General features: G+C 46.7%; 4 non-coding genes across 4 annotated transcripts; 2 read left to right on the forward strand and 2 right to left on the reverse strand.

Moving 5' to 3' along the window:
- Positions 1 to 2,755: 2,755 nt before the first annotated feature.
- Positions 2,756 to 2,827, reverse strand: trnag-ucc (transfer RNA glycine (anticodon UCC)). The gene has a single exon. It is a non-coding gene; the product is annotated as a tRNA-Gly (tRNA).
- Positions 2,828 to 6,955: 4,128 nt separating this feature from the next.
- Positions 6,956 to 7,027, forward strand: trnaq-uug (transfer RNA glutamine (anticodon UUG)). The gene has a single exon. It is a non-coding gene; the product is annotated as a tRNA-Gln (tRNA).
- Positions 7,028 to 7,499: 472 nt separating this feature from the next.
- trnaq-cug (transfer RNA glutamine (anticodon CUG)) lies at positions 7,500 to 7,571 on the forward strand. The gene has a single exon. It is a non-coding gene; the product is annotated as a tRNA-Gln (tRNA).
- Positions 7,572 to 20,843: 13,272 nt separating this feature from the next.
- Positions 20,844 to 20,925, reverse strand: trnas-aga (transfer RNA serine (anticodon AGA)). The gene has a single exon. It is a non-coding gene; the product is annotated as a tRNA-Ser (tRNA).
- Between the last annotated feature and the right edge of the window lie 782 nt (positions 20,926 to 21,707).

Below are 21,707 nucleotides of genomic sequence, written 5' to 3' on the forward strand. Positions count from 1 at the left end.
ATAAGGATGAGATCAGGGCGATTGTGAGAGACGATATAAGATCTACGGAGCAGAATGTGGAGTCAATCTGGGTAGAGATTAATAATAGTAAAGTGAAACAAATCACTGGTGCACTGGTGGGAGTTGTCTATAGGCCACCTAACAAAAATATTGCAGAGGCAGAGGCGATTAACCAAGAAACAACAGAGGTTTGTAAGAATGGATCAGCAGTTGTTATGGGGTACTTTAACCTCCACATAGATTGGGTGAATCAGGTTGGTCAAGGAAATCTTGAGGAGGACTTCATAGAATGCATCCATGATGGGGATAAGTGTGGGGAATAAAAGATAGTATCAAATTAAAAGCTCATGTGTACAAAGTCGCGAAGAGTAATGGGAGACTGGAAGATTGGGAAAACTTTAAAAAGCAACAAAGAACAACTAAACAAGAAATAAGGAAAGGGAGTATAGAGTATGAAAGTAAATTAGCACAAAATATAAACAACAGCCAACAAAAGTAGGGTGGCTAAAGTCAACGTAGGTCCCTTGGAAGACGGGAAGGGGAAATTGATTTTGGGTGATAAGGAAATGGCTGAGGTATTGAACGACTATTTTGTGTCGGTCTTCACGGTGGAGGACAGGACTAATATGCCAAAGAATGATGTTATGGACGAAATGGGAGGCGAGGACCTTGATAAAATCACTGTCACTAAAGAGATAGTGATGAGCAAATTAGAGCGCCTGAGGATAGGTAAGTCCTGGTCCTGATGGGAGGCATCCCAGGGTGCTGAGGGCATGGCATTGGCGGAAGTTACATCAGACGTGTTGCCAATCATTTACCAACATTTCCCACGCTCTGGGCAGGTCGCTAGCGGATTGGAAGACAGCAAATGTCACGCCACTTTTTGAAAAAGAACGTAGGCAAAGGACGGGCCAGTTAGGCCAGTTAGCTTAACATCTGTAGTCGGGAAATTGCTTGATGCTTTCATTAAGGAAGAAATAGCAAAACATTCAGAAAGGAGTGGTTCCATTAGACAGACGCAGCATGGATTCAGAAAGAACAAGACCTGTTTGACAAACTTACTGGAGTTCTTTGAGGAAATAATGAGTGCAGCAGATAGAGGGGAACAGGTGGATGTCGTATACTTGAATTTCCAGAAGGCGTTCGATAAGCTGCTGTACAAGACAATTATAAATAAGATACAGATGCCTGGAGTCGGAGGAAGTGTATTGGAATGGATAGTGGATTGGTTAACCAATAGAAGGCAGAGAGTTGGTCTGAGTGGATGTATCTCTGGTTGACAGTCAGTGGTGAGTGGGGTGCCGCAGGGGTTGGTGCTGGGCCCGCAGCTGTTTAGCATTTATATTGATGATTTGTAAGAGGAGACTGTGTGTAGCGTAGCAAAATTTACTGATGACACTAAATTGAGTGGAGAAGCAAATTGTACAGAGGATGTGGAGAGCCTGCAGAGGGATATAGATATGTTAAATGAGTGGGCCAAGGTCTGGTAGACGGAATACAACGTTAGTAAATGCGAGATTGTCCACTTTGGAAGGAATAATAGAAGAGCAGATTATTATTTAAATAGTGAAAGATTGCAGCATGCTGTTGTGCAGAGGGACTTGTCAGTGCTTGTGCATGAATCGCAAAAAGTTGGCTTGCAGGTACAACAGGTTATTAAGAAGGCAAACGGAATGTTGGCCTTCATTGATAGAGGGATTGAATTCACGACCAGGAAGGTCATGCTGCAACTATACAGGATACTGGTAAGGCCGCACCTGGAGTGTTGTATGCAGTTCTGGTCTTCATATTTGGGGGAGGTTATACTGGCTTTGGAGGCAGTGCAGAGGAGGTTCACCAGGAGTCGAGAGATAAAGCGGTTAACCTATGAGGAGAGATTGAGTCGCCTGGGACTATACTCACTGGAATTCAGAAGAATATTAGGGAATCTTATAGAAACATACAAACTTTTGAAAGGGATAGATAAGATAAAAGTAGGAAAGTTGTTTCCATTGGTAGGTGAGACTACAACTAGGGGAAAATGCCTCAGGATTCAGGGGAGAAGATTTAGGACGGAGATGAGGAGAAACTGCTTTTTCCCAGAGAGTGGCGAATCTGTGGAATTCTCTGCCCAGGGAAACAGTTGAAGCTTCTTCACTAAATATATTTCAGATGTAGTTAGATAGGTTTTTACATAGTTATGGAATTAAGGTTTATGGGGAAAGGAGGGTAGATGGAGCTGAGTTTAAGGACAGAACAGCTATGATCTTATTGAATGGCGGGGCAGGCTCGATGGGCCGAATGGCCGACTCCTATTTCTTATGTTCTTAGTTCTTTAAACTCTCTCCCACTTCAACATTAAATTTCGTCCCCGCTAGAATTTCAAATTCCTACCCTGGGAAACCAATTCTGACTATCTGCCCAATCTATGTCTCTCATAGCTTTATACTTCATAATTCGGTCAATTTCCTCTGAGGCTCTAACACTGCAAAGAAGGCAAACCAGCTCAAACACTTTAATCAGGCAACAACCCGGCCGGCAACGCTTTACAAATTCTGCCGATCCTTCCTGTGAAGTGTCTTTTCTTGTAGAATATGCAATAGATTCTGAAAAGGATTTAACGGGAAACTCTTGAGGGACGTTAATTCCATTCCTAATGAATGATAATTAATGAATCAATTTTACACTCACACCGTGATTAATTGGCCCTTGCAGTTCTACGTAGATCGTGTCTATGTCAGAGGTTTATTTGTTAAGTACTCTAAATTGTACAACCTGCGATGGCCGGGAATCGAACCCGGGTCAACTGCTTGGAAGGCAGCTATGCTTACTACTATACCACCATCTCTCAATAATGTTGCAAATGTTTGGAGTACTGAGGTGTCTCCCATAGTTCCATGTGACTCGATCAGTCCCTGAGCTGCTTTCTGTCGGATCATTCCTCACTCTGCGTGGAAGCTGAACGTAAAGCTGCTGATCCCAGAGAACATCGTGGAACTAGAGATGGAGGATAGAGGTTGGAGAACCTTAAAAGCCTTCTTTGATTCCCTAGTTCTCTGGTGGGAAGCCATCAAGGAGAACATCAACAGGTTCTTCATGGGCAGGGGTATCCAGAAAGCAAGGCAGGAGCAGAAGGAACTGTGTAAATCCAGAGAGAGTTGCAGCAACTTCTCCTTCTCCAGTTTAACGGGGTGGATATCAATGAGGAACTGCGAGAGGTGAAGGGCCGACAAGCCCAGCACCTCGCCGCCGAATCCTCCAAGATCATCTTCCGATCAAGGGTCCAAACCGTGGAGCAGGACGAGACGTGCTCACGCTTCTTCTTCCAGAAGGTGCACAGTGGGAGCTCTGTGATCCACAACCTTATGGAAGAGGACGGCTCAGTCCCGTCCTCGCAGACCGACATATTGAGGATCTGCAGGACCTTCTCTGCCGGTCTGCACGGCGAAAAGGTCACAGACTCAACAGCCTCCCGCAGCTTCCTGACCGCTATCAGAGGTCTTAGACGACGGCATGCGAGAGAGTCTGGACCAGTCACTGACCCTGGACAAGCTGACAGGCTCCGTCCGTTCCTTTGAGTCAAGTAAAACTCCTGAAGCGACGGCTTACCGGCTGAGTTGTACTCGGCTCTGTGGAACTGGATGGGCCCAGACCTGCTGGAAGCGTACAACGCCATGCGTCTGGCCGGCTGCAAGTCAGAGTCCATGAGGAAGGGCATCATCACCCTCATCTAAGCAGAAGGGGAAAGAGAGAACATTAGGAATTGGAGGCCCATCTCTCTCCTGAATGTAGACTACAAAACCCTGTTCAAGGCTATCGCCAACAGCGTCAAGTCTCCTCTGGGACAGGTGATCCACCCGGATCAAACCTGCGCTGTACCGGGCAGGAAGATCTCAGACAGCCTCGCGCTGCTGAGGGACACCATCGCCTCCGTGCAGGACAGAGGGGTGGTGACGCCTGCCTGGTCATGCTTGGACCAGGAGAAAGCCTTCAACAGGATATCGCATACGTACATGGGGAATGTGCTCTCCAAAATGGGATTTGATGAGGGAATCCGGAATTGGATCAGACTGCTCTACACAGACATCCGTAGTGCAGTCCAGGTCAACGGGTGGGAAACAGATAGCTTCCCCATCAGGTCTGGAGTCAGGTAGGGCTGTCTCCTCTCCCCTGTCTTGTTTGTCTGCTGCATAGAGCCCTTTGCCGAAGCCATCAGGATTGATGAGGTCATAAGAAGGGAGACGCTGCCAGGCAGTGGAGGGACCCAAGTGAAAACCTCGCTGTACATGGACGATGTCACCATCTTCTGCTCTGATCCGAGGTCAGTTCGCAGGCTGATTGGCATCTGCGAACGGTTTGAGCTAGCTTCGGGGGCCAGGGTCAGCCGCGCGAAGAGCGAAGCCATGCTCTTCGGCAACTGGCCCGAACGGTCCAGTGTCCCCTTCACCATCAGGTCTGACCACGTGAAGGTGTTGGGGATCTGGTTTTGAGGGGCCGAGGCAAGCAACAGGAACTGGCAGGAGCGGACTGCCAAGGTGACACAGAAACTGGGACTGTGGGGAGGGCGCTCCCTATCGATAACGGGCAAGAACCTGGTCATCAGATGTGAGGTGCTCTCAGGGCTGCTGTACCTGGCGCAGGTGTGGCTCGTCCCCCGCTCCTACAGGTCGGAAATCACCTGAGCTGTCTTCAGATTCGTCTGGGGGTCCAAGATGGAGCGGGTCAGGCGGACCGTCATGCACAAGTCCCTGGACAATGGAGGCAAGAACGTCCCCATTGTCCCCCTCACCCTGATAGCCAGCTTTGTGTGTGGCTGCATCAGGTTATGTGTAGAACCCAGATATGTGGGGACCAAGTACCACTATGTTCCCAGGTTCTACTTGTCGCCCTGGCTACAACGGATAAGTCTGGCCCCACTCCCGCGCAACGCCCCGGTCAGCTGGTCGTTGCCGCCATACCTGTCATTTTTATAACAGTTCTTCCAGGAGAACGCCTTTGAATACAGGGTCATCAGGCAGTGGTCGGCACGTAATGTCCTGCAGTGCCTGCAGGAGAAGGACGTGATGGACACAGTGTAGTGGTTCCCTAAGCAGACCATCCAGTTCATCTGGCAAAATGCCTCATCGCCAGATCTCACCAACAGGCACCAGGACCTCGCCTGGCTGGCGGTGAGAGGGGCTCTCTCAGTCAAATCCCTCCTGTACGCCCGGAACGTCGTTTCCACACCCCACTGCCCACGGGAGAACTACAGTGAGGAGGAGTCTGTGACCCACCTCCTTGCATACTATCAGTTCGCACAGAGGATGTGGAGGCGGATGGACGGGCTAGTGGCACGTTTCATCCCCAGCAGCTGCGTAACAGAGGACTCTCTGATCTACGGGCTGTTCCCGGGGACGCACACGGAGACCAACATCCGGTGCTGCTGGCAGATTATCAACTCAATGAAAGACGCTCTTTGCTCGGCCCGAAAGTTGATGGTCTACAAGAACATAGAGATGTCCTTGGGAGAATGCTGCCGACTGGCACATTCTCGGCTGCAGAAGTACGTGCTGAGGGACGCACTGAAACTCGGTGCAGCCACCGCAAGGGCCCGGTGGGGAAGGAGCACTGTTTAGGGTTCTTCTCCCGCGGGAGTGGGAGGGGTCGGGAGCGGGGAGTATGCCCCTCAAAAATGGTGTGGAAAGAGTAAACAACAGACAGCCACTTGGGTGGCTAAAAGTGCAAATATGGAGCCTGGAATGGAAACATCTCTGAAGGATTGAGAGATATTGAATGGTTTATTGTACATAATTTTATTTTTGAATGAAGTATTTTTGAAATAAAAAAATGTGCAATTAAAAAGAGACTACAAAGATCTCGGTGAAGTTTCCAGATATCTGCTATCTTGCCTCATTCACTCAATAGCCGGGGATGTATCCCATCCAGTCCTGGTGAGAGTCCCAACGCTCCCGCAGCTTGTTGTCAACGTGCACTGGAATAGCAGAGTATCCTTTCTGAAAATTCTTTACTGCATCGCTTTTTGTTTGAGGAATACTGACGTGAAATATTCATTTCGTGCTTTCCCCACTTCCTCAGGCTCCAGGCATACGTTCTCTCCTCTGCCCCTGAGTTGTTCTACTTTCCGACCTGCCCTGTGATGTCCCTCTTGTTTTTAATGTGTGTGCAAATTGCAATGTTATTTCCCCAGTCTTGCTTTGCTAAATCATTCCCACTCACCAGCATCAGTCGGCACTACAGATTCTCTGTTTAATTTGCATATTGCTGTATATTTATCGAGGGCATTGTCCAATATCCACTTCCTAAACTTTCCTCAAGATTCATTTTCCTTTTTAGCTAAATTTTCAACATTACTGAACTGCTCAACTTTAAATGAATCCCACAGGTCAGATGTGAGTTTACCCAATCTCAGCAGCTCACAGTCTCCACTTTCCCCGTTTCCTGACAAACAGAGTTCTCATCAGATTGCCCTCAGATTAATAAATACCCCAAGGTTGTGTCCTTATTTGGCGCGGACGGCTGTCAAAATAGTTTCCCACAGAAAATCATCAGGTGCAAGGCTCATGCCCCAGTGCAAGGTCTCTGAAATGTCTCGAATATATCTGCTTCTAACACTACCCCTAGATGCGAATGCCATTCATTTTCTGTGTATAAAAAATAATCTAAAGCATTTCCCATTGCTTTAAATTCCTCTATCACCTTGAAATTGTCTAAACTCGGTTTTGCCACTTCTGCTCCCAGACAAATACTCTGACTGCCTACTCGATATTTGCCTTCCAGCATCTTGTACACCTCTTTTAAGTCACCTCTCATCCTGCTTCTCTCCAAAGAGAAAACTATTCCCATCCTCAACATGTCCTCACAACACACTCTCTATGAAGTTCAAAGTTCAACTGAAATTTACTATCAAAATTTACACGTGTCACCACATACTACCCTAAGATTAATCTTCTTGTGGTCGTTCATAGCGAATACCTGTGGTTCCATGGTGTAATGGTGAGCACTCTGGACTTTGAATCCAGTGATCCGAGTTCGAGTCTCGGTGGAACTTATTTCCTGGTTCTGCCAAGTGACGGGTCCATTTGTGAACACACTGGATTGTTCGTGAAAATTTTGATCACTCCGCGTCGGGTGGGGGGGGGGGGGGGAAGGTCGAAGGGCCGCTTTGCCCGAAGGTCGGCAGGTCGGGTCTCGGTGGAGGGAGGCCCCACGGAAGGACTGAGTTTGAGCTGTCGCTCTCCTTGACGCTGACAGAGGCTGTTTTCGAAATTCTGAGGCATATGTGATTGTTGGTGTGGACGGTAGTTTATATTGGTCTCTTCCAGTTGTTTTTTTTATGTTTTTTTTTGTTATCGATCCTGCTTCCCTCCAAAGAGAAAAGCTCTTGTCATACTCAATCTCTCCTCACGAAATTGGTCTAGGAAGTGCAATGTTTAAAGTAAATTTATTGTCAAAGTTCACACGTGTCAGTACACGCTAGCTTGCGATTCAGTTTCTTACGATCGTTCACAGAAAATATATGTGGTTCCATGGTGTAATGGTGAGCACTCTGGACTCTGAATCCAGCGATCCGAGTTCGAGTCTCGGTGGAACCTGTTTCTTTACTCTGTCAAGTGAGGTGCCCGTTTTGTATGTGACAATTTTGGTCACTCCCCATGGGAGGGTGCGTCGGCCAGGAGGTCGGGAGGCCGCCTCCAGCAAAGAGAAAGAGCCCAGTCTTCGTCTATGAAGGCCCCACGGCAGGACTCCGTGACGTCCTCGCTGATTTTCGAAGTTCGAAGATATGCAAGATAGTTAGTGCGGACGGTAATTTATATTGGTCTCCTTAAGGTTTTTTTTTTCTCTGTGTTTACGTTCTTGGCTATTTGCTACTTTCTGAATGGGGGTGGTGTTGAAGGCTAATATTCTTGTTGGCGTTTTTTTTTCGTGTTAGCTGTGTTAGATCTGTTAGATTTTTATGTGCGGGTGAGGTGTTAGGTGTTTGATGTATATTGACGCTGTTTTCTGTGTAGGAGGAACTTGGGGATTAGAGGTTTGATATTTCAGATGTTGTGTACTGGTGGGAGATCACTTACAGTTGTGCGAGGGTGGCGTTGGGATTTTGGGGTTTGCGAGTTCCAATTCGTTTTTCTTGCGGGCGAGAGGTGATGACTTTTCATTCAACGACATTGTTGTTGTTTGATTCTGTATTTCATGGTTATCTGGAGAAGACGATTTTCAGAGTTATATTGTGAGCTCATCCTTAGGGTGACTAAAACTATCCCCTGTTTTAAAAGCCTGATCGTTGAAGCGTAATGGCTATTCCTGAACCTGGTACTATCGGACGTGAGGGGTCGCATAATTTCTTGATGGCAGCATCGAGAAACGAACATCGCCTGGATGATGGGGTCCTTGATGATGATGCTGCTTTCCTTCGGCAATGCTCCATACAGATGTGCTCATAGTGGAGAGGGCTTTACCTATGCTGGACTGGCTGCATCCGCAACTTTTTACGGTCCACTTCACTCAGTGGCATTGGTGTTTCCATACAGATCATGATGCAACCAGTCAGGATAATCTCTGTACACCTACACAAGTTTGTCAACGTTCGAAACGACATTTGCACAAACTTGCGTAGAATTGGCTATAAATGTTGGTAAGTCGTTCCGGGGTGCGAACAAATTCTGTTCCTCTAAGCCTCTACAGTACGAACCCAGTCAACATTGTGGAAACTACAGTCACACACTATCTGTTGCTTTTACAACATTCTATAACATTCCTACCTTTCTGTTCCTTTTTCTCCTGCTGAAACATAAAAAACCTCTGCAAAGTGAAGCACACAATATCTCTAGTTTCCTCTTCGTGAAATCTCTCTTCCATCCTGAAAGAATCCCAGTTGGAGGGAGGTGATTGACCGTGGCCACGTATTGCTCTCCACTATCAGGGTTGTACAAGTCTCAGTGTTTGAAGCGCTGGGGTTGTACTAGTCTTCAACGGTGGAGCACAATGTAAGGTGGGTTCAGGTCTGTGTGCACTCACACAGCGCTGAGAATTTCATAGGTCTAAGTCCCCGTACCGAAGGTCTATATATTGCAAATTACTTTGCTCTGTGTGCTTCCAGTGTTGCAAGTGGCTGGTGTACAGTGTGCGGAGTTTGGTCTGTGTTTGATCGTGTCTTCACTGTGTCATGTCTGTCTTTATCTGTACAGCAAATGGATGCTACTGGAAAACTGTGTCCCCACAGAGTTATGTTGGGGTTGCTGGGGTCTGTGTCCCTGTCATAGAGTGGAGAACAAAGTGGGGTTTATTATTGTTAAATGTAAGATATTTCCAGGAATGTTACAGTTCTCTGATTACACAGCGCAAAGCCAGTTAGTTTCTACGTATAATAACAATCTCTGTCACTTCAGTACTGGTCAGTCACTGTGAAAGTCTTTGTATCAACGATTATCAAGGCCTGTGTCTTAATAACTTCCTGCCAACAGTTGTAGAGCTCTGTGTCCTTACAGAGCGGTGCGGACTGTTGTAAAGATGTATCTTCTTACAGTGCGGTGCCTCGTGTTGTAAATGCGTTTGCTCTTACCGTAAGATGCTGATGATGTCTATAGGTCAAAGGTAGAGTGCTGTGCTTTTGTCATTGGTGGAACGTTTTGATAAAACTTCGTACTTGTATCAGAGTCTTGTTCTGGTCTGTGTCTTTACTGACCTGTGTTGTGCTCCGGCAGCTCAGTGTGCTTGGAAGGTAGTGGCAGACCTTTACAGAAGTGTGTCCTTATTACACGAACTGGCCATATACACTTGGGTAGATTAGAAGTCTCCTGGAGACTACACTGACTTTTTCAGACCATTAGTGGGCAAAAGTTCACTGTGGAATGGGGTAGACTAGTAAACCAATGTATTATATACAAGCTTTTGGTACTACATTCCTACTGTCCATTTCCCAGTCTCTTCCCACAGCTCGGCATGCTATTTCCCCGAAGGACCTGTCCAGTTCCTCTTTGAACACACTGAATGGTTGTTCCCATCAGCTCGGCAGGCTATGTGTCCCAGATGAGAACCACAGTCAAAGCAGAAATAAAGGTTTCGTCACTCTCTCCATTTGATCCTTTGCCCACTGGTGCTGTGATCATTCATCAATAAACAGTGAACAGTACAGCACAGGAAGAGTCCCCCCGGTTCACTCTGTGTCTGTTGACCATGATGCCAGTTTAAACTGCATGTCTGCATGCATGTGGTCTGTGGCCCCCAATGGACTAAACCCCCCCGAAGGATTTACCCACCTTAACACTCTTTGAGAGACCCAACACAATCTCCTCCTTAGAATCAACACATCATAGAATATCAGCCTACCCTTTCCTGATCTTGCTTTCCTCCCTGACATTTCCCTTGGTAAACAGCAATGAAAAGTATTCATTTTGTATCTCACCTTCTAACTATGCAAACACTCCCGCCTTTGTCCTGGAGTGGTGCTGCTGTTTCCGTAGTACTATGTTTCCCCCCTAGATCCATCCAATTTGTGCTGCTACACCGGACATATGACGGTTTTTATTTTTTAAAAAAACTAAATGCAATATCTCCCATTACTCTGAGCTCCTGAATGTCACCAGACCTCTCTTACTCCCTCACAGGGACAGGGAAGCCCTGAAATCTGACCGGCTGGACTGCCAGAGACTCTCACATGCTAGGCATGGATTTAACCAACACATTCAGCTCTCAGACCGCTCTCTACGATTCCTGCCAATTCGGCTGCAATTCGCCTTCCTAAGTTTACGTTCATCCACATGCAGTTCCCATCATGTCCTCTTCAACGACCATCTGACAACCTCCAGAATTATGATCATTAAATCTCTCCCAGTGAAACTCATCTTGCTGGGCCCTATTCCAATGCCAATCAGGTATGTCTCTCTCCCCGGTGCACCATCTACATACTGTTTCTTCCTGAACACGCGTAAAAAAAATGTCCAATCAAGCCTGGGACTGTAAGGGTGTCCCAGTTATTCTGGGCAGATTATTCAAACGCTACAGCTCCTCTGTTGTTTTTCCATCAGCCTATAATCTGCCGATTTATCTGTTTGTCTGTCTTCCGGGCTACAGGGAAGTTGACAGTGTAATCGATTCACAGTGATTACAGCTATCCTATTCCTAAATTCTATCCGCATTCTGTGTCGCCGGGTTCAGATATGGCCCAAGTGCGGAGTCAGAGACACTGAAACAGGTTGATATTTCACAGACTTTAATGAGAATAGTGTTAAAGGGGAAAGAAAACAATAAACAGAAGGCCAAACACGGCCGTTAGCTAAAACCATCAAATGGTGAACTAAGCCTACACTGCGCCTGAAAAGAACAACTAAGAATAATACGAATAGCGCTAGTCTTCAGAGTCAATTGACCTGACTGGCCAATTTCTCAGCAAAGGCGAAATGCAAACAGGCAGCAAAGAGTTGTTGTACTGTGTCCAAGACTGGGCAAATTCTACGACGGAATGAATGGAGTTAAATACTATCACAATGAAATAATAACTAGCTGACACTTGCATATTCACGATCGTAAATGCGAATCTGATGCGCTGCCGAATCCGTGGTTGCGACAGGAAACCCCTCTCTATGCGCATCCCCTGAGGCACCATAACCTGTGTGCGCTAGAAGTCCCCGATGAGAGACTTGCCCAAGATGTCCTTCAGTGATGCTGGTAGACAATTGCCATGGTGTGCACTGCCAATATCGGAGGCAAAGACGGCCATGTAGAGACAGAAACAAGAGCTTTTACAGAGGTAACTCGACCAAGTGACACCGTCAGAGGGATCATATTCAAAATGAGAACTCTCCGGTTGGAGCTGATCGGGCATCTGCTTCAACAACGAAATAACAGAATCCCGGAGCCTATGAAAATTAACATAACAAACTTAAACAGAAAGCACAGGAAACCACATGACAAAGAGCGAGTCGCTCGAGAAAGACGAAAGGAGCTGTTAAACCATTGATAACTGTTGTTAATAAACAATTCTGGTGGTCTAAAAACCTCAGAGCCCAATGCTCTCTGATGCCCCGCACATGCCTGAAGCAGTCACTACAGGACCACCTCCTCCCGATAGCTGGCACCTGATGGCGCAGGAAAACCTGAAAACGCGAGAGCCAGGAATGACTCGAGAGACCTTGGGAACTTTAGAGGGAGGCAAGAGGAACTCGAGAGGAAGGGCGACTCGGCGATCCCGAGAGACTGAGACACCTGGGAAACCCAGTAGGCTGAGATCAAGAACCCGTAGGCGGGGCAGAGAGAGAGACTTCGGTGTTCACGAGGTGGGGAGGACATTGAGAAACCCTGAACACATGAATAAGCCTTGGAAACAACCGGAAAAATAAAACGCTTAGGAACATAAAGAAAAGCCCTTGGGAAACCTTGAAAACATGAAACTTGAAACCAAGAGAAGGAACCTTTTCAAATCTTATAGTGTTTTATCTTTCACAATTTATTCCAGAGACAATTAGAATATGAACTCAATTTCCAGATCAAGACAGCATAGATAGGTTTCTTTCATCGCTATGCTAGCTATTTCTCTATAGATCTAGTTAATTTGCTACATGACAATTCAGTTTTCCCAGTCTGCACCATGACTGTACCATGACTTTCATCATGAGGTTACTTTACTTGTGTATCTGCACACTCCAGTCAGGGGTCAGCTTTTGGAGTATGGCTTTTCCAGAATTTACACTACTGACGTCAATGATGATTTGTTGAATCAATTGAAGAGCTTACTTGAAGTGCTCATTTGTTATGCAGACCTGAGTCATGGAACCACAAAGCTGGGAACCTGGGTATTTGTGACTTGAAAAGCTTAGAATGGATATTGAAGCAACTCAATATAGACTAGAGAATTAGATATGTAGACTCGAGACTCTGGGAATATAGAGTCTGGAGACGCACTGAGAGTAAAGTTACCCTCTCCTGAAGCCACCAATGTCAAAACGTCACTGTTCAAACTTTGCAAGATCCTTCTGTCACGATGGAGACAGAGAAAAGGGTTTATACATAGGAATTCTAACGGAACATTGTTGCCTCGCCGAATCACTCTGACCAATGAATCTCATGGCCAAGGTCAGCTGCTCTCTCTCTCTCTGCTGGGTCCATCATTGTGTGGTTTGAGACTTCCTGTCACCGGCTTCGGATATGGCCCAAGTGTGAGGTGAGAGACACTGAAGCAGATCGATATTTCACAGAATTTAATGTGAACAGTGTGAAAGGGAAAAGGAAGCAATAAACACTCTGGCCGTTAGCTAAAAGTCTCAAATGGTGAATGAAACCAACACTGCTGCTTAAAATAACAATTAAGAATAAAACGAATACCGCTCGTCTTCAGAGTCAATTGACCCGACTGTCCAATTTTTCAGCAAAGGCCGAATGCAAACAGGCAGTGAAGCGCTGCTGCACTGTTTCAAGTCTCGGCAAATTGTACGATGGAATGAATGGAGTTAAGTACTATCGCAATTAAATAATAATTAGCTTACATGTGCATATTCACGAGCGCAATTGCCCGATCTACTGCGTTGCCGAATCCGTGGCTGTGACATTGGCTTACTGCAAGTGCCAGCGAGATTTCCTCGCCGCTGTGACATTGTTCCTCATCAGCAGAGCTGCTCCGGAATCTCTTTTAGCCTCCTCTGGACTGTCTGAATCATATGAATCCTAGACTGGTTAGAAACCAGTCCAGTCCTTCTGTCACCCAGATCTCTGTAATCAACGAATCACCGCGCCATGTACTAATTCAGGCTCTAAGTACGTCTGCCTTAACAGTTCTGCACCCTGCACTGATATAAACACACTTCAGCCTCTCGGTGCCACCGTGCTCATTAACGTGGCTGCGTTCCGCAACCTCATCTCTACTTTCCGCTCAACACTACCTGCTGACCTGCCGCTGTGATTCCCAGAAAACCACATCCCCATGCGTACATGTCATAGTTTTCTCCGTGTGACGTCTCATAGTGTCATTTGATATTGCAGTCGTTTGCCGCAGCCGCTTGTTGCGAGCAGATAAGACACACAGGTTTGCTGTTGTCCTCACAGAAGAACAACGAGCTTTCCAATTATCGTTGAATATCTGACCTTCGATGACAACTTTTATTTTCTTGGAAAACATTTTGAACCACAGCAGCCTTGCTACAGGTGTTACTTGCCTGAGTACTCTGACTGCTCATACTGTGTCTGACGACGTAAGTGGGGCCCTCGTGGTCTTCAGAGCAGGGTGGAAGGTGCTTATGCACAGCGGGCGGTTAACTGCCGCCTATTGTTTTCTAAGTACACACAACAAGCTGCCGGCGCAGCAGGCGGCACAGACAGCGGTGGGAGAGGGAGCGGCTGCCGTACCCATGCATAATCAATGGTCGTGAATATACTTTTATTCCACAAATCATCCCCCGGGCCGGTAGTTTGACACCCCTGTTCGATCGGGATCCGCACTGATAAAATCGGCGATGTTCTCAGATATATCAAAGATGTTTTGCATTATTTCAGTCCAATAATGACACAAGTTCCTCCCCTCTCGGCCAACAGGAAGTTTAATGCTGTTCAGATTTGAAAGGCCATGATGCAGCTTGCTGCCACTTTGTTAGAAATGTCTTTGATGACCAGACTTGTATCATGTAGCACTACAGCAGTGTTGTTAGCCGATCACTGCAACACTGGGGTCATACTGATGTTCTCACGATCCCGTCTGGTAGGTCCCCAGAACAGGAACACTACAATCCAGTTACAATCATCAGTCTCCTTCGTGCTTCAATGCTGGCAGGTGTTAGTATTTTCTGCTACAGACTCCAAATATCAATAAATATTTGACAGCTTTTGTTCAGGCCAAAGGCTCAATTTAAAGGCAAAGGGGATACCCTTGGCAAACAGCAGTGAGCCTGTCATCCAATACTGTAAGTGCCATTAACAGAGGTTACAGGATCACTGGTGACATGGACATTGCACGTACTGTTACCTAAATCTAATCTCATCACCCCGTAGTTGCAGTAACAGACTTCACCCTCATCCTCATGAAGCAGCTTCAGCGCTGAGGATTTATGCAGTCCATGATGAGAAGTTTATTGCCATCGTTGAAAGCAGTTCCATTGGCAAGTGTGATTTCTCTGGGCAGTGCGGTCCAGTGCTCCCTTCACAGCTCTAATCTTCTTATCAAAGTGGTAAACAGAATCAAACTCATACTATTGAAGGGTAGAGACTGCACTGTTAACCCACTTTCCAAATGTATAGACCTCTTACAGCACACTCAACAACTCGACCGTTTAGCCCCAACATGCATTCATAACTAAGGGTCATGTTCATTGAGTGGAACAGGAGCTGTGCTGCCTCTCCGTGACATGAGGTATTCAGAAGACATACAGTATCCACTAACATTTCTCTCAGCATCGGATCAGGAGAAGAAGCCATCAATTCCAAAAATTGACATGGGGGCTTACATCAGGTGCTAATTTACAATGGGCAGAATTACAATTGTACAGATACTACAGTACAGTTTGGGAAATAAACTTCATAGTCTCTGATGATGGTGGCGGTGGAGGCAGGCAGACAGGAACAAGGAGTTTAATATTGAAGTGGCACCAGCCATGACCCCATTAAATGACAGAGCAGGTAGGAGGGTCTGAATGGGAACTCCTGCTCATAATTCGGATGTGTGTGTGTCTGTATGTCCCTGTGGTGTGGTGACCAGTGCTACATCTGAGACCCCACTTCCGTTTATGCATTTCCAGTAGAGTTCCCTGCTCTGGCACACTGTGCCTTCAGACAACAAATGCAGGTCTGCTCTATGCCTTCTTCACCCATCAACTGACTGCTGACTGCTGCCAGGGACGTGTCCTCATGTTCTCCAGAGTCCCTCTGCCCCTGCACACTTCTCCATATTCCCCCATGTACTGTGTGTCCACGGCCTTGTTTGTCTTCCCCACCTACATCTCCTCAGTTCCCCAGATTAAATTCCATGTTCCTCCTGCCTGCCCACCTGCTGAATCCACTGGCCTTTCCTGCAGTCTTCAGCTTCCCTCCTCACGATCTCCCACACGGACAAGTATTGTCACATCTGCAAACTCCTTCATCAGGTGCCCACACTGACAGCAGAGTTTCCCTCACTCCCTCTCACCGAGACAGAGTGGGATCCATTTGTACTTTGCCTTAGATCCTATGGGATCTCTCTGCGCTGTGGGTTTCATCTAACACGTCGCTGACATCCATGTGGATGACATCAAGCACACTGTACAGACATCAAACAGTTGTGGATAGGAACAGGACATTCAGCCGACTATGATTCCAAATTAAACTGATCCCTTCTGCCTGCACAGGATCCATATCCCCCAATTCCTGCAAATTGATCTGGTATTAAAAAGCTCACAACTTTGCTACCACTCCCATCCCAGGCAGTGTGATCCATGCACCCACCACTCTGTAAAACATCTACTTTAAATTTTACTCCTCTCCCCTTAAAGCTATGTCCTCAAGTATGTGATGTGTGAACTCTCAGAAAAAAAAAAGATGCGCACAGTGGAACCTAACAATGCTTTTCAGAGTTTTATCAAATCCTGTCAGGTCTCTCCTCAGGTCCAATGCTCCAGAAGAAGCAATCCAAGTTTGTCCTTCTGGTCCTCACAGCACATCCTCCCCAGGCCAGGCAGCATCCTGATAAATCTCTCCTGAACCCTCTGCAAAGCCTCCACATTCCTCCTGCAACTAGAACTGCACAGGACACTCCAAATGTAGCTTGAGCAGAAACTCTACATCTGACTCCGGAATTCCTGACCCTTGTATTCTGTGTTTCTGATGATGACGGCGAACATACCGTACACATTCTGTACCACTCTGCCTGTCTGTGTTGCAACTTAGACCTCCTGATCAATCTGTGCAGTAATGCTGTAAGGGTCCTGCCATTAAATGTGTATGTTCCCTTCACATTTAACTTCACACTTGCCAGGACTAATCTTCACTCTCTTGACCAACTCTCCTGAAAAATAATCAAACAACATCCAACCTTCCGATGTTGAGAATAAATCTTCTCTCAACAATGATTCCTGGTGTCGCTCGGAATTATCTCCAGCAATCCTCTGAGCACTGCCTGGAAGTTGACTGGTCGGTAATTACTCAGCCCATCTCCATTTGCCTTTGTAAACATGGACACAATGTCAGCAGCCTTCAATCCTCCCGCAGCCAGAGAGATTGGGAAATGATGTGCAGAGTCTCTGCTGTTTCCACCCATCCTCCTCTGAACCGGCCTGGATGTGTTTATCAGCGCCAGGTGAATTATCTGTTTGCTATGATGCTGAACAATATTTCTTCCCTCGATACGTCACTGCCCTCTGCTGCTTCTGCTCCTGATCCTTGTCTCATTCAGACCCCTGCGCCTGCTCCATGGTTCGATAAGGTCATGGCTGGTCTTATACCTCAGCACCACCTTCTGCACTAACCAGAGATACAGCTCGGATGGGTTTAAACTAATTTTGACAGTGGGATGGGAAACGAAGTGAGAGTGCAGAACACGAGGTAGTTTACAAACACAGTCAATGTGTAGAGAGACTCTTAGTAAGGAAAGGCTGATGGTAGGGCAAAATTGCAGTCAACGGGGTGATTTGCAACATAAAGGGAGGACAAAATCAAAAAATGAGCATACAAGACAAAAGTTGATATATTTGAATGTGTGCAGTATACATAATAAGATTGGTGAATTTGTACCACAGTTACAGAATGGCATGTATTCTGCTGCAGGCATCACTGAATTATGGCTGAAAGAAGATTATATCTGGGAGCTTAATATCCAAGGATACACATTGTATCAAAAGGACAGGCAGGAAGGCATAGTGGGTGGTGTTGCCCTGTTGGTAAAGAATGAAATCAAAGCATTAGAAAGAAGTGACATAGGGTCAGAAGATGTTGAACCATTTTGCATAGAGCTACGGAAGTGCAAGAGTAAAAAGACCGCAATCAGCATTGTTTTCTGAAGGGAAAATCTTGCCTGACAAAACTGTTGGAATTCGTTGAAGAAATAACAAGCAAGATAGACAAAGGAGAATCGGTTGATGTTGTGTACTTGGATTGTCAGATGGCCTTTGACAAGGTGCCATGCCATACAGGAGGCTGCTTAACAAGCTACGCGCCGATGGTGATACAGGAGAGATACCAGCATGGATAAAGCAGTGGCTGATTGGCACAAAGCAAAGAGAGGGAGTAAAGAGAGCCTTTTCCGGTCACTAGTGGTGTTCCACAGGGGTCTGTGGTGGGACCGATTATTTGTATGTTACATGTCAATGATTTGGACGATGGAATTGATGATTTGTTGCCAATTTTACAGACGATGCAGAAATAGTGGAGGGGCAGGTAGTTTTGAGGAAATAGGGAGTCTACAGGAGGACTTAGAGAGATTAGGAGAATGGGCAAAGAGTGGAAGATGGGTCAGGATGCGAGTATATGGGAAGTGGGCAAACTATCCCTCTAGTGTTTGTAGATCTCGTACTGGAGATGCAGTATCACTTCACCCTGCCACTTTGATTTTGGCCCACGTTGTCATCGTCTCGGTCCCCGACTTGCCTTTATTGGGATCTTCCTCCTCGTTAACCTCTGTGCTGGAGTTTAAGTTAAAATGGTGGAGTTATTGCTTATGGATAGTGTTTTGGGGGTGGGGGTTTTATAGGTACGGGGTGCTGTGATCTGGGGGCTGTGCAGTAGCTAATTGAGCGGAGTTGTGGGGAGGGACAGACCCGGGGTAGAGTTAGGTAATGGGGGTGGAGGATTCACGGCGAAGGGAGGTGGGATGGGGTGACAACTGCATTTGGGGGGCGGGGTGAAGGTTTCTGCGGGACCTTGCAATAGGGGGCAGGTCTGAAACAGGAATCAAACCGCTGCTGATATTAGGTAAATTTGACCCCTTGATGGGGTGAGGGCGTGGGTTTAAGGGGGTGTGTATGAGGGTTGGAGATGTTACGTTTAGGGGTAGGGCAAAGGACTGCCAGGTAAGCCCTTTTGTGGGGTGTGGCTTGGGTTATTTGGGTGCTGTCCGGTTTAGTTTGGGTGCGCAGTCCAGTGGAAGTTAGAATTAGGGTGAAGTGTAGGGTTGGGAATGTTTATGGGGTGTCGTGGTGCTGGTGATGTGGGGTGAAACTGGCTCCCTGATGGGGAGAGGGCCCACGTTTATGGGGGTGTGCAGGAGGGTTGGAGGTGTTATACTTAGGTGTATGGCTGGGTGGAGGGGCCACAGGACTTTGTGGTGGTGGGAGGAGTTGAAAGAGCATCCGGTCTGATGATGAAGTGGCGTGAACTTGGCCCCCGGTGGAGAGAGGGCTCAGGTTTATGGGGGTGTGTAGGATGGGTGAAGTTTTTATGTTTAGGGATGTGGCTGAGGAATGTGGATGTAGGCCTCCGCATTTGGAGGAGCGGAGAAAAGGAGCATGGGGCCCAGTGTTAAGTAGGTCCCTTTTTCGGGGTGTGTCCAGGGTTAACTAGGGTGTGTGATCCTTTGGATGTTAGGATTAGGTTGGGGGTTAGGGTTGAGGGATGTCCGCTGGGTGGTGGGAGTTAGAGCTGGTGATGTGGGGTGAGCTTGGCACTCTGTCGAGAAGAGTACTTGTGTTCATCGGGATGCATTTTTCCCATGGGGTGATGCTGGGGGGTTGGGGTGAGTGTTGCGTCTGGATCAAACTGATCGTTGCGAATCTATTCTTCCGAGTGGTTATCCCTTGTGGAGTTATAATTTCGAACTTTATCCCTCTCTATTCTGTTTAGATGTTTCTATTTGGGAAATTAGGTTCTGTTCTAGTGTTCGGCTCTATTTCCAAAGTAAGACATACCTTTCCTATTTAATGGTCACCTGTCTGAACTTTGTTTCTGGGTGGGTGAATGAAGGGGATTTTCCTCTTCCTCCCTACTCTGGTTTTCTCAATAATTTTCTTAATTATTGGGTGCAGTGTTGGCCAAATGAAAAACAGACCATTAGTCCCAACAAGTCCGTCAGTTTCAAGGACTCCGCTGCAGGAAATGCAATTTCCGGTCATATCGAACGGACAGATTCCTGACCAAAGACAACCCCGCTCCTTTCCCTCCTCCATCGGGCAGAAAGCACAAAAGCCTGAAAGGACGTGTCACAAACTCATGGATAGTTTCAGTCCAGCTGTTTTGTCCATTGAATGGTTTCTTAGTACGATAAGGTGTACGTTTGACCTCACAGTCCACCTCGTTATGATACTGCAGCTTATTATTTACCTGCACTGTGCTTCCCCTGTCGCTGTTACACTTCAGTTCACCCGGACTTCTGGTTTCACTGGCTTGAGCTCAGAAAGTACAAACGTTGTAATAATAATAATAATAATAATAATAATAATAACAACAACAAAGGAATATTGTCGATTGCGCGAAATGTCGAGTTTGAAAGTGAGTTGTGGAAACAGTGTTGGTGTGAGTGAGGTTGAATGAATTTATCCCTCTGGTTCAAGTGGCGATAACATAAAATCAAACATGAAATACACTGGTGCCCTGTAAGAGTTTCTGTTGTTTGATCGTCCATGTACAATATATTAAGCTTATGTGAACATGAATGTAAGCAAGGCAGGTCGTGATAGTGTTCTGTTTTCTATATGTGGATTTTTTAAATCTTTAAGTGAATGTATTAGGCACAGCACGGAGAGCACAAAACGGACAACCAAGGCCACTGGATCAAAAGCGTGCCTGGATAGTTTGGAACACCACCATTTCGGATAACAGCCGAACAGCAGCTGACCGATTGCATAGTAGAGGCCACCTGAATAAAAGCAAAACACATGGACACTTCCTGGTTTTGAAGGCGGCGAACAGAGATCGGTGCTTCGACTGGCTTTTTACAATCTGTATCCCTGGGAGGGATCAGGGAGTCAAAACCGATATAAACACGTAGTCGGCAGGACTCGAACCTGCGCGGGGAAACCCCAATGGATTTCTAGTCCATCGCCTTAACCACTCGGCCACGACTACAAGTTCTTCACACGTAGATTCAAATCCCGGAGTCAAATAAACGGGGTTGATCCTCAACTAAAAGCGGGGATTGCTGGAAATATTCAGCAGATCTGTTAGCGTCTGTGAAGAGAGAAACCGAATTCACGTTCAGCTCAATGACCTTTCACCAGGAAATCAGTCACTGAATTGGATGGAGTCTCAGTCTGAGCAGAGCAGGATCGGGAGATGTAGAATCCTTCTGCGGGGATTAAGAAACTGCTCAGTAGAAGACCCCGATGGGAGTTTCTTAATAAGCTTTCGAGTTGTAGCCATGGATGTGGTCTACAATATACAGCGGGAGATTCTCTTTGTCTGCTGACTGTTATTTAGGTTATAAATACAGGAGATTCTGCAGATGCTGCAAATCCAGAACACAGAATGCCGGGGCAAGTCACCAGGTCTGACAGCATCTCTGGGGAGGAGGAAGGAGTCCATATTTCGTGCGCAGATGCCCGTTGAGTTCCTGCTGCATTTTGTGGATGCTGCGTCGGTCAGTCTCGACGTGACCAGCAGCGACCGCAGTCTGAGGTGAACCGGAGAACACACCCGCACTCCAGGATTTATTTTGTCCAATCCCGAGTCTCATTCACCTCCCAATCCGTCCATAGTATCCAATGAAGGTCAGAATTCCGTCAGTTTTCAATAGTCCGCAAATCACTGGTTCTGAATGTGAAAGTGAGCTGCTGTCAGCAGTCCTCTCTCCCCTCTGTAGAGTCCTGCCGTCGGATGTCTTGCGATTCTCGTACCAGACGGTTTAGCAA

This window comes from Mobula birostris, chromosome 28 (genome assembly GCF_030028105.1).
Source record: "Mobula birostris isolate sMobBir1 chromosome 28, sMobBir1.hap1, whole genome shotgun sequence".
Lineage (NCBI taxonomy): Eukaryota > Metazoa > Chordata > Chondrichthyes > Myliobatiformes > Myliobatidae > Mobula > Mobula birostris.